Source organism: Euprymna scolopes, chromosome 3 (assembly GCF_053919585.1).
Source record: "Euprymna scolopes isolate OS-2025 chromosome 3, ASM5391958v1, whole genome shotgun sequence".
Lineage (NCBI taxonomy): Eukaryota > Metazoa > Mollusca > Cephalopoda > Sepiida > Sepiolidae > Euprymna > Euprymna scolopes.
In genome coordinates, this window is record NC_136484.1 from 123083546 (window position 1) to 123096045 (window position 12500).

General features: G+C 30.3%; 1 protein-coding gene across 4 annotated transcripts in view; it reads right to left on the reverse strand.

Annotated features, from left to right (window-relative positions):
- Positions 1-12500, reverse strand: part of LOC145258261 (sulfate transporter-like) — a 292022-nt gene that overhangs the window by 192971 nt on the left and 86551 nt on the right. Inside the window, exon 1 of one of the 4 annotated variants that reach the window (XM_080116282.1) lies at positions 486-703. The exons of the other annotated variants lie outside the window; for them this stretch is intronic. The gene's annotated coding sequence lies outside the window, so the exon portion shown is untranslated. Of the gene's footprint in view, positions 1-485; positions 704-12500 lie in introns of those variants that run through there. 4 annotated transcript variants of the gene reach the window in all.

Consider the following 12500-nt stretch of genomic DNA (forward strand, 5'->3'; position numbering starts at 1 on the left):
TATTATATATATATTATATATATATTATATATTATATATTATGTATATTATATATATTATATATTATATATATATTATATATATATTATATATATTATATATATTATATATTTATATATTATATATATATTATATATATATATATATATATATATATATATATAGAGAGAGAGAGAGAGAGAGAGAGAGAGAGAGAGAGGGAGAAAGAAAGTATCGAAATCGGTAACTGTATCGAATTCAGGAATTTAGAACAAAACTGTTAATTTTATCGGAATCGGGAAAAATATTGAAATCGTCCCATCACCAATATATATATATATATATATATATATATATATATATATATATATATATATTAATCATATGTATGCATTATAATATATATGCATTATAGTATATATGCATAATACATAAATGTGCATTATATATACATATATATATATATATATATACATGTCGCAAAATTTTATGGTAGAAATACTGACCACTACTGTCCTTTCCTCATGGCTGTCCATTTGGTCATAATTTATTCCGAAACTAATAAATTGTCTATGATTTTTTTTTATCGGTCGGTCCTTCCTCTTGCTCATCCGTCACCGTCTGGGAAATCGTGTGCTTGGTTTTCTAGGAAGTCGTCATCCTACGCAACAAATGCGATACTCTCAGCGGCGATGCCACTGTCTGCGATTGCGATTGTGTTTCCGTTATTCCAGTCGCACGTTTCACCGTCCTCTATCAACAGTTTAACAACCATTAACCAACGAAAATGAGTTTTTGTCATCGGAGCCATAAAGTCATGCAACATTGGTGTCATCAGACCCTGAACAGTGACAGTGGTAATTGCATCTTTCCTGTCATTATTCGGTAGTCAAATCCAGTAAATAGAAAAAAAAGAACAGGATATTGTATGCTAATTTTCAAGTCGGACACATATTCCTGTTTTCAAAATGACCGAAGATAAAATATTCGAGTGTAAGGCAGAATTGAAATAGTCTGACAGGTAATGGCTCTTTAACCTGATTAAAGCATGTGAATGGTAGAATATATTTTTCTTAATAAACTACAGACCAATAACATGTCTACCAAGAATATTTTAAATGTTAAAACCGACCAACGAAATATATTACTTATATTATAAAGAATGCTCTAATGATTTAAAAGTAGAAAAAATCACAAAAATTCGCATGTCTCATGATCATTCTCTATCAACTGATCATCGATAATATCTGATAACCAAATAACTGCAGACCAATAACATGTCCACTGAAAACTTATATACTCTTAACTGTAAATATTTTCAATGGCATACATTAGTTATCAATAAGTTAATAAGCCCCCAGGTCAAACTGTACCAATAGATCGTCATCAAAACCCACAATATAACTTCTAAATCGATCGATCAAAACGATGTCAGTCGCTTGAGGAATTTATAAAGTCGAAGATTCAAAAAAGCTGGCATAATATATGCGGCAAGAAGGTCACAGTGTAATACTAGTGTGCATATGTGCATGTATTTGTTAGTTAATATCTCTTATGCGTATTTAGGCCACACTTAGACTCATGCCCCTGTTTAATATGCGTATTCTCGTAAAAAGTTCGTATCATTTGAATCAGAAAATGATTGCAGAATACAACACAGTTTCTCTATACAGGTTGGCGTTTTGTTTATTTATTTACATGAGTACTGAGGACGGATTTACCAAGAAAAAAGACGTAAATACATCATACATTGTAAACGTTATAAATATCTTGGTGTTAGACCGAAATTGCATGCTTTGAATGGAAAATAAAAATGATTTGAATGAAATGCCAATATGAGACGTGGTGTCTCCAGTGGGGCAGGTCAAGAGTTCAATCGGTTAGAGTAAAGTCCATTTTGTGGGTGGGGGTAGTAAGTCTGTTTGGTGAAAATTTTTTATGAATTTTTCCTTTTAGATGTATGTGCGCCAGTGCGTGCGTGTGTGTATGTGTGCGTGTGTGGTGGTTAAAATATGTTATTTCTTCTTTCACATATATGTGTTTGTGTGTGTGACCCACCCCACTCGAGATACCATGTCTCGTATTGGATTTTTTTTTTCAGAAGTACAATCAGTGCTAGAAGTAAAACGTTTTCCAAAAAGAAATTCTAAAACTTTTAACTAAAAAACTTTTATATGAAAATATCTGGAGAGAGCTAAATAAGGCTCGAAACGCGTTATAAAAATATTTTTTAAATATTAAAAATGATAAAAGTCTGAAAAACCAACAATCGTTGATGGCTACACTATTTTAAATATATATATATATATATATATATATATATATATATATATATATATATATATATATATATATATATATATATATATATAAGAAACAGTAACAGATACTTATCATCTGGTGTGACAATTCTATGCGGAAATGGAACACAGGTGCACATGTGCTGCTTAATTGCCATTACTATATTTTCATATATATATATATACATATATATATATATATATATATATATATATATATATATATATATATATATGCGCCTGTGTTCCATTTCTCCATAGAATTGTCACACCAAGATGATAAGTATCTGTTACTGTTTCTTTTGTAAATTCGCCTGATATTTAGTAGCCTACTTAATTAATCAATCAGATTAGCTGTTATTGCTCTCCTAAAATTTAATGTTTTTTTCTACAATTATTGATAAAAACCATTATGATCATGACTGAAAAAAAAGCTGCATTGGGTAGACGAGTCCAACTTTGAACCCTTCGATCAGTGTCGTTATATTTATATATATATATATATATATATATATATATATATATATATATATATATATATATAGTAGAATGATAAAACTGTCGCCTAAAAAGAAACTAAATAATTCCATTCCCGTTTGATAAAAAACTGTTTTCTTTTTTTTTTTTTTTTTTTTGTTGTAGACCATTTACTTGTCGGCCAGTTGTGTACAAATCCCAAGAGCGATAGAAGTCTTCTACCATGCCTGAAAGTGATGCAATGTTCAACGAGCAAGATAGAAGATGTGCCGCTGTAAAACTCATGCTCTCTACCGATCTACTATTGCCAGTACCCTAAAAATGCAAATCCGGGCGGTGCAAGCTTGAGGGTACAGCTCAAGTTTCCGACCACGGTTATGGTCTTTAGTGTGCTTTCAAGTAAGGGCCACATCATGCCACCTCACATGTTCGAAGTCAGCGTGAAAGTCAAAACCAAAGTGTACCTAGATATGCTGAAGAGCGTGGTGGCCCACTGGTGCAATCTGCTGGCAGATCTTGGGTGTAACAGTAGGGCTCGGTGCCGGCCCACAATTCCAACGAGACCCACGCTTGACTTCAGAAGGAGTGCTACGACTTTGTACCCTTCTCTCACCGCCCCCTTCCCCGACCTGAACCCGTTGGACTACTTCATTTAGTCATACGTGAAGAACATCACCAACATGACCTCCAATAACACTAAAGCCAGCCTGATCGCTGCTATCCGCCGAGTATTCGCCGAGCTCCAGCAAGCGCTTGTGGAAAAGGCATACTCGCAGTTCCGGACCCGTATCAAGAAAGTGATTGAGGCAGAAGGCGGCTACATTGAATAGATGTCAGCTCTACTACATAATCAAATTACCTGAATTGATTATTTTCAATAAAAATTTTAAAATAAAGCGGTATATATTTTTATAACTTTATATATATATATATATATATATATATATATATATATATATATATATATATATATATATATATATATATATATACAGAAAAAGCGGATGATGTGATATTAGATGCATTGCACTCACAGTAAAACGGAGTAAATATTTCATTATCTGTTCTATCATCATAATGCCACTCTCCCGTGGATTACTTTCTTCTGGTCGCACATTTTTTGCTAGTAACATTAACATGTAGTTTTCCAAAAAGAAAGATTTCTAAAGATTTCTCGTTTTTATCAAAGGTTGTCTCATTAGTTTGTCTACACATACATAGATCCACGTATGCATAGAACCACGTATACATCCACATATACCTACATCAAAGCGTACATACATCCACATATACGTGCATCCACACATACGCATATACGTGCGCAAAGCTCCAAGAGGTATCAATTCTATGCGGAAAAGGTTTAAATTAAAATTACATAGCAAACTGAATACGACTGTAAAAATTGAGTAAAACCATTTTAAGATTATAATTTGACCATTTGTTGATTAATCAATACAGTATTTCAAATTTCTTTTTTCTTTTAATTTTAAAAACAAATTTTGTTTTTAAAAGAATGGAACAATATTTGGCCTAAACCACTGAATAAACAGTTTTCATCTATCTTTTGTCATGAAAGCTATTTCAGCCACAAAAATTAGGTGAACATTTTACTTTACTTTATATATAAGACATACATGAGAAATATATCACAGTTCTATCAGTAAGGAAAATGAACGTCAGTTTAGAAGAAAAAAATCTAAAGCATTTGTTCTGCCCTGTTGGTCAGAAATAAAGGTGGACTTGAGTTGCTAAAAGAATCTTGTTGGCCTAACATTATATTACATATCCCTTAACAGAGTTTTGTCGGTATGAAAGCAAAGAATTGTAAGAAGAATCGCTCGTCGAGGTTAAACGCGTCTCTCATTATAAAATGATCGTATTTACTATGTAACCAAATGCAGAACAGGAAGATATTTAATTGTAACGACTTGGCAAAAAAATTCTATTTTCATATTTTATTTTATTTTTTAATAAGCGGAAATTGAATACAAACGACATTTTATGACGAAGGAAGAGGACATTTTTTGTATTGAATTTCAAGCGAATTAGTAATAATTATTAAATATTCCTTTTTTTAAGCTGATACTTATTTTCCAGTCCGCGTTGAAAATTAACTAAAGAACACCAATTTTATTATTTTACACACTATGGTATTTACTGTGTTTTCATTTAATACTGGTGGTTTTACAATTTCTGTACAACAATTTAAAGCACGACAAATGTATGAAAAAGCACGACAACTGCCTCTGCTGATTCACTATTCGTGTGATATTTAGGTACGTCAAATTAAAGCACGACAATTTGCTCCTGTTATTTTTTTGTTTTTTGCTAAATACACACTATATATATATATATATATATATATATATATATATATATATATATATATATATGTATATATATATGCATACATATATATATATATATATATATATATATATATATATATATATATAACCCCATATCATGAGAATTAGGTGTAATTGGGGGTGTTGGCACTTGGTTAAAGAATCCAGATGTTTTAGCAGAATGATAAAACAATATGTATTTTTCAAACATGGCCGAAAAATAGACTGCTCAGTGATAACTGAAATGACAGCTCCTCAATAAAGTATCAACAAGTTATCGTCGAATGAACACCTGTTTATATTGAAAAGGGATTTAAACAAGCACTGTTTTCTATTCGATGGTTTAGTTTTAATAACACGCAGTAGAAGATTGTCATGTTTGTTTGGCTGTACGGCAGACTTCTCGCCTAGTTTGATACTAAAATTTCTTTAGAACAAAGGTAAAGAGAGGGAATGATAAAAGGGTGTTTAAGAGAAAGAGCAATCCCCAAACGATAGAGGAGGAAGTGTTAATCTCAAAGAGACGTTGGCCGGAATTAGACTTCCTTAAAAACCATTGTGTTTGGCAGATTTAGACAGGACTTGCCCACTGATCGTTGAACCGTCCACATCAGCTTTTTGGTTTTAGCTTTTAAGCTGGAAACCTTCCCTAGAATCCTAAATGGAAAAACTTTTCAATAGCTTGTAAAAAAGCAGTCTAAAGGAATCTAGGTTGAAAACCCGCATTAGAAAATGCACGAACTTAACTTTCTATTTGCACGAAGTGTACGTAAAATATCTTATGAATAATTATTCTCGCTTATAAGAAAACTTACGGGGGTACCCGGCGTTGCTCGGATGTCTGGAGGTGTGTGTGTTTTTGGAGGGGGGGATAAATCAAAACAAAATGGAAAAGAAAGAATAAGCGAACATAATAATCTTGTTTAAATATTATAAGAAAAAAACAGCGAACGTGATGCAAAATAAAGAATAAGCAAACTATATTAAAAAATCTTTTAAAAAATCGGAAAAACAAAACAAAAAAAAGCGAACGTGATGGAAAAATTTTAAAAAAAAAAACGAACAAAAAATTGGCATAAATAACCCTGTTTCAATATTAAAACTTTAAAAATCAAAAAAAAAAAAAGAATTTACTGATATGACGGTTCGAACGTGCAATCTTGAGATAATGACGCTGCTACTATACCGACTGGCGTGGGCGAATTTAGGTCGTTTTTTATATTTAAACTAATTCAAGAAAGAACATTTTTTTGCTCATGCGTGTTTGACTAAATTGTCATGAAGGAACGATTTTTTTGCAACCCCTCCCTGTAGGAAAGTGCCCGGTTGAGGGTTAAGGAATTACTGTTTTTGGTCAATTTTTCGATATTTGTCGTCCAAAGGATGAAAATCTGTCGCATCTGTCGAAAGGTTTTTCGATACATACAAACATACATACATATAGTGAAACAGATTTTTACCCTTCATATTATAGAAGAACTCCAGTTTATCATTGATTATTGAATTGCTTTAATTGTGGAGAATAACCCATTTGATTTCCGATCAACCCTGAACCCGACATCAAGCTGCAGCTGAGAAAAGCGATATACCAGCACCAACAGAACACCTACGAAGAAGAACTCAGTCACAGCGTCTTACGATGTATGGCCAGCTAGCGTGTTAAAGGTATTGCTATACGTTTATGCGCTCTGAGAATCAGAGCGGTAGTTGCAGTAACAAGTGTTATTTTGAAGGGTTCATCACTAGATGAAGATAAGTGTAGCCATGTGGACTGAGAGTTAGACCCTGCTTTTAGGGACTGTAAGCGATCAGGTTACACTAATTGGCCCCGTGAGACAAGATTGTGACAATTCCTTCTCCAACCTGGGTACATAAATATATATTCATATATTCGTTGTTTATTTATTTAAGCAGATAACTATTTTATAAGTAAACACACACGCACACATACACACACACACACACACACATATATATATATATATATATATATATATATATATATATATATATAGAGAGAGAGAGAGAGAGGCGAGTTATTTACGGGCGTCAATTCCATGGTCGAGTGGGAGAACTGCCGACTGTCAACACGACTGTTCTAGGTTCAATCCTTGGCTTGGGAGAGATGCTAGTCTAGCGGCACTGATGAGTTGTGATACAACGAAACAGGACTGTATGTCGATGACTACAAATATGTATATATATATATATATATATATATATATAGTATAATCTTGACATACCGGTTATTGTCAGATCGCAGTTAGCAAACAGATACAAATCCGACGACCCCTATGTGCCAATTTTTCAGTTTTGATCTCCTTAGCATCCGTTTTTTTTTTTTTTCGGATGAAAACCGATTAAAAGTTTCCCACATGGCTGAATATCCTATATACCAATATATATTATATTATCGCTTTTCTCAGCTGCAGCTTGATGTCGGGTTCAGGGTAGATCAAAAATCAGTTGAGTATATAGGTTGAAAAGTGTCCTCACACACACATTCTCACGTGTGTGTGTGTGTGTGTGTGTGTGTGTGTGTGTGTGTGTGTGTGTGTGTGCGTGCGTGCGTGCGTGCGTGTGTGTATGTGTGTTTTAATGCAACACTACAGTTTCTTGATAAGCCTATTATTCCTGAACTGGCTAAGTATGTTTACCTCCTAACAATAGTCTATTCTACTCTTTCACATAGAGAAGGACGAAACGGTAAAAACATTTACTGCCCGTATGATATTGGAAGGTATGACATTTCGCAACGATAACAGTCACACAACTCTCGTTACTTCTTTGGCCTTCTGAGTGGGAACTAGTAATTCTTCTAAGTGGGAGCTAGTATCTTTTATGATAGTGAATTTCATCTTTTCTGTTCTCAGTCAGTGAGAGACAGGGACTCTTTTCCACTGAGATAATTTTTACTTTTGTCCCAATTCAGAGTGATCATTACAGAGCAGCCGAACTTTTTTCTACATTAAAAACCCGACCTCATGTTAAACTCTCCCACCGTGGGAAGGCAAGTAAGTAGAGACTCTCGTTTCCACGAAACACAGGCGTTTAACTAGTGAAGAAGTACTGAGAGCGTTATGAAAAAAATAAAGGTACTTGTGTTTAAACAATATCAAGATGGAAACAAAAAGTAATGTCATATTTAAACAGCATCCAAGCTGCGTAAAGATGGCCGTCTTATGTTGATATAGATCGCGAAATCTTGAGATGGAACGTAAAACGGGCCGCGTTGAAACAATTGTCAGCAGAGACAAGTGAACACTAAGGATTACGTATTGATCGACGGCTGTGTCAATTTTATGGACAGAAAAATCGGAAGTGTTAAGAATTATAGAATAAAGAATAAAAATGCATTCATGTAGGTAAAAATCTTTACAATATAATAGCATCTCTGTCCATATAAAATTAGTTATGTTTGTATTATTTACTAGCTGGCAGCCAGGCTTTGCCCGGTTGTACTATACACTAAAGTTGATATTTTAATTTATGCAGATTGCGTATGTATTATTATAGAATCAATTCTCTATTGATTATTATATTATTATATATTACGAGGAATAATATTCCCGGTTGACTAATTCGCAAAATAAAAAATATTAATAAAAAATAATAATGATAATGTCGTTCATCAAATTCCGTCTATGTTTGTTTACAATATCACTTCAGCTGATATTTGAGCTTAACGATGAATGCCCTGGAAAAGTCACTTTTCGTTAATGTTTAGTATGAATATATGCAAATGAAGAAATGACTTGCGGCGATTTTAAATGGTACTTCACTTTTTATCGTATATTGAACTCATTGATAAGAAACCATTAAAATAAAATGGCGAGGAAAACTCGAACTTGAACAAAGGATAATTCTATCTGTAGTCGAATGCTCTACCACTAAGCTATATCCCATGATTATAATAAATTGTTTTTGTTTTTTTGTTTTTTAAGAATAAATGATTTGCTGAAATTATATTATTCCTCTTGGTAAAAATGTTGCCCTGTAAAAATTCTTTTTTTATCTATAAGAGAGAAAAGCTATTTTTAAGATCGGAATTTTTCGATTTTCGATACTCATCGGATGAATTTCTTTACAAAACATATCTAAGAACACTGCCAGACATATAAATTAGCTTTGTGTGAAATTTGCAAAAGATAGTCTCAGCCGTTTCGGAGCCTATGAGGAAGGAACTCATTCACACACACACACACACACAAAGTGACTTTTATATAATAGTAGAGATAGAGATATATCTACGTCTACAACATTAAATCCTAAACTAATCAACCGATCATTATGGATTTTTTAAACAGCGCTGTTATCTGTAAGGTGTGAAGATGTGGGGGTATACTTAGTTTAGTATTATATAAATGAAGTAAAAGGAAGCTGGAAGCCCTTCGTGAAACTTCAGATAAAACTTCCAATTTTAGTGAAATTTTAATATCTATTAGCTATCAATTAATAATTATTCATCAAATTTCAGTTACTGTTGAGTATTTCAAATGGTTTTAGAGAGGAAGCATAATGCGAACATAACGCATCATTTAAAAATTCAAATGTATCAAATTAGCGTTAAATCTAATTTATTGCCATTATGCAACAATTAAGCAAGGTTTACTGAATTTCAATTTTTCCTCATGGCCTCTTTGGTTTAAGCCTAAGATTTTAGGAACATTCTAGAATCGAAAATTTATAATGAATTTTGATGGGAATGAGGATTCTAGGCGTAGGGTTTAGTGGCATAATATTATACTTTTATTCTTCGTAAGGGGACATAAAGTGATGCAAAACTAATCTGTTCGGGCGATTGATTCTACCTGTCATAGGGCGCATATTCTTCAAGAATTTATAGTAAGTTAAGTATATGTACATGGTTATATTTATAGTAAGTTAAGTATATGCACATGGTTATATTTATAGTAAGTTAAGTATGTATATGTACATGGTTATATTTATAGTAAGTTAAGTATATGTATATGTTATATTTATAGTAAGTTAAGTATATGTACATGGTTATATTTATAGTAAATTAAGTATATGTACATGGTTATATTTATAGTAAGTTAAGTATATATATACATGGTTATATTTATAGTAAGTTAAGTATGTATATGTACATGGTTATATTTATAGTAAGTTAAGTATATATACATGTTATATTTATATTAAGTTAAGTATATGTACATGTTATATTTATATTAAGTTAAGTATATGTACATGGTTATATTTATAGTAAGTTAAGTATATGTACATGGTTATATTTATAGTAAGTTAAGTATTTATATATACATGGTTATATTTATGGTAAGTTAAGTATATGTACATGGTTATATTTATAGTAAGTTTAGTATATGTACATGGTTATATTAATAGTAAGTTAAGCATATGTACATGGTTATACTTTTATTAAGTTAAGTATATGTACATGTTTATATTTATAGTAAGTTAATATATGTACATGCATATATTTATAGTAAGTTAAGTATGTATATGTACATGGTTATATTTATAGTAAGTTAAGTATATGTACATGGTTATATTTATAGTAAGTTAAGTGTATGTACAAGGTTATATTTATAGTAAGTAAAGTATATGTACATGGTTATATTTATAGTAAGTTAAGTATGTGTATGTACATGGTTATATTTATAGTAAGTTAAGTATATGTACATGGTTATATTTAAAGTAAGTTAAGTATATGTACATGGTTATATTTATAGTAAGTTAAGTATATGTACATTGTTATATTTATAGTAAGTTAAGTATGTCTATGTACATGGTTATATTTATAGTAAGTTAAGTATATGTACATGGTTATATTTATAGTAAGTTAAGTATATGTACATGGTTATATTTATAGTAAGTTAAGTATATGTACATGGTTATATTTTTAGTAAGTTAAGTATATGTACATGGTATATTTATAGTAAGTTAAGTATATTTACATGGTTATATTTATAGTAAATTAAGTATATGTACATGGTTATATTTATAGTAAGTTAAGTATATGTACATGGTTATATTTATAGTAAGTTAAGTATATGTACATGGTTATATTTTTAGTAAGTTAAGTATATGTACATGGTATATTTATAGTAAGTAAAGTATATGTACATGGTTATATTTATAGTAAGTTAAGTATATGTACATGGTTATATTTTTAGTAAGTTAAGTATATGTACATGGTTATATTTTTAGTAAGTTAAGTATATGTACATGGTTTTATTTTTAGTAAGTTAAGTATATGTACATGGTTATATTTATAGTAAGTTAAGTATATGTACATGGTTATATTTATAGTAAGTTAAGTATATGTACATGGTTATATTTTTAGTAAGTTAAGTATATGTACATGGTTATATTTTTAGTAAGTTAAGTATATGTACATGGTTATATTTATAGTAAGTTAAGTATATGTACATGGTTATATTTTTAGTAAGTTAAGTATATGTACATGGTTATATTCTTAGTAAGTAATGTATATGTACATGGTATATTTATAGTAAGTTAAGTATATGTACATGGTATATTTATAGTAAGTTAAGTATATGTACATGGTTATATTTATAGTAAGTTAAGTATATGTACATGGTTATATTTATAGTAAGTTAAGTATATGTACATGGTTATATTTTTAGTAAGTAAAGTATATGTACATGACATATTTATAGTAAGTTTAGTATGTATATGTACATGGTATATTTATAGTAAGTTAAGTATATGTACATGGTTATATTTTTAGTAAGTTAAGTATATGTACATGGTTATAGTTATAGTAAGTTAAGTATATGTACATGGTTATATTTTTAGTAAGTTAAGTATATGTACATAGTTATATTTATAGTAAGTCAAGTATATGTACATGGTTATATTTTTAGTAAGTTAAGTATATGTACATGGTTATATTTATATTAAGTTAAGTATGTATATGTACATGGTTATATTTATAGTAAGTAAAGTATATGTACATGGTTATATGTTTAGTAAGTTACGTATATATACATTGTTATATTTATATTAAGTTAAATATGTATATGTACATGGTTATATTTATAGTAAGTAAAGTATATGTACATGGTTATATTTATAGTAAGTTAAGTATGTATATGTACATGGTTATATTTATAGTAAGTAAAGTATATGTACATGGTTATATTTTTAGTAAGTTAAGTATATGTACATGGTTATATTTATAGTAAGTTAAGTATATGTACATTGTTATATTTTTGGTAAGTTAAGTATATGTACATGGTTATATTTATAGTAAGTTAAGTATATGTACATGGTTATATTTATAGTAAGTTAAGTATATGTACATGGTATATTTATAGTAAGTTAAGTATATATACATGGTTATATTTTTAGTAAGTTAAGTATATGTACATGGTATATTTATAGTAAG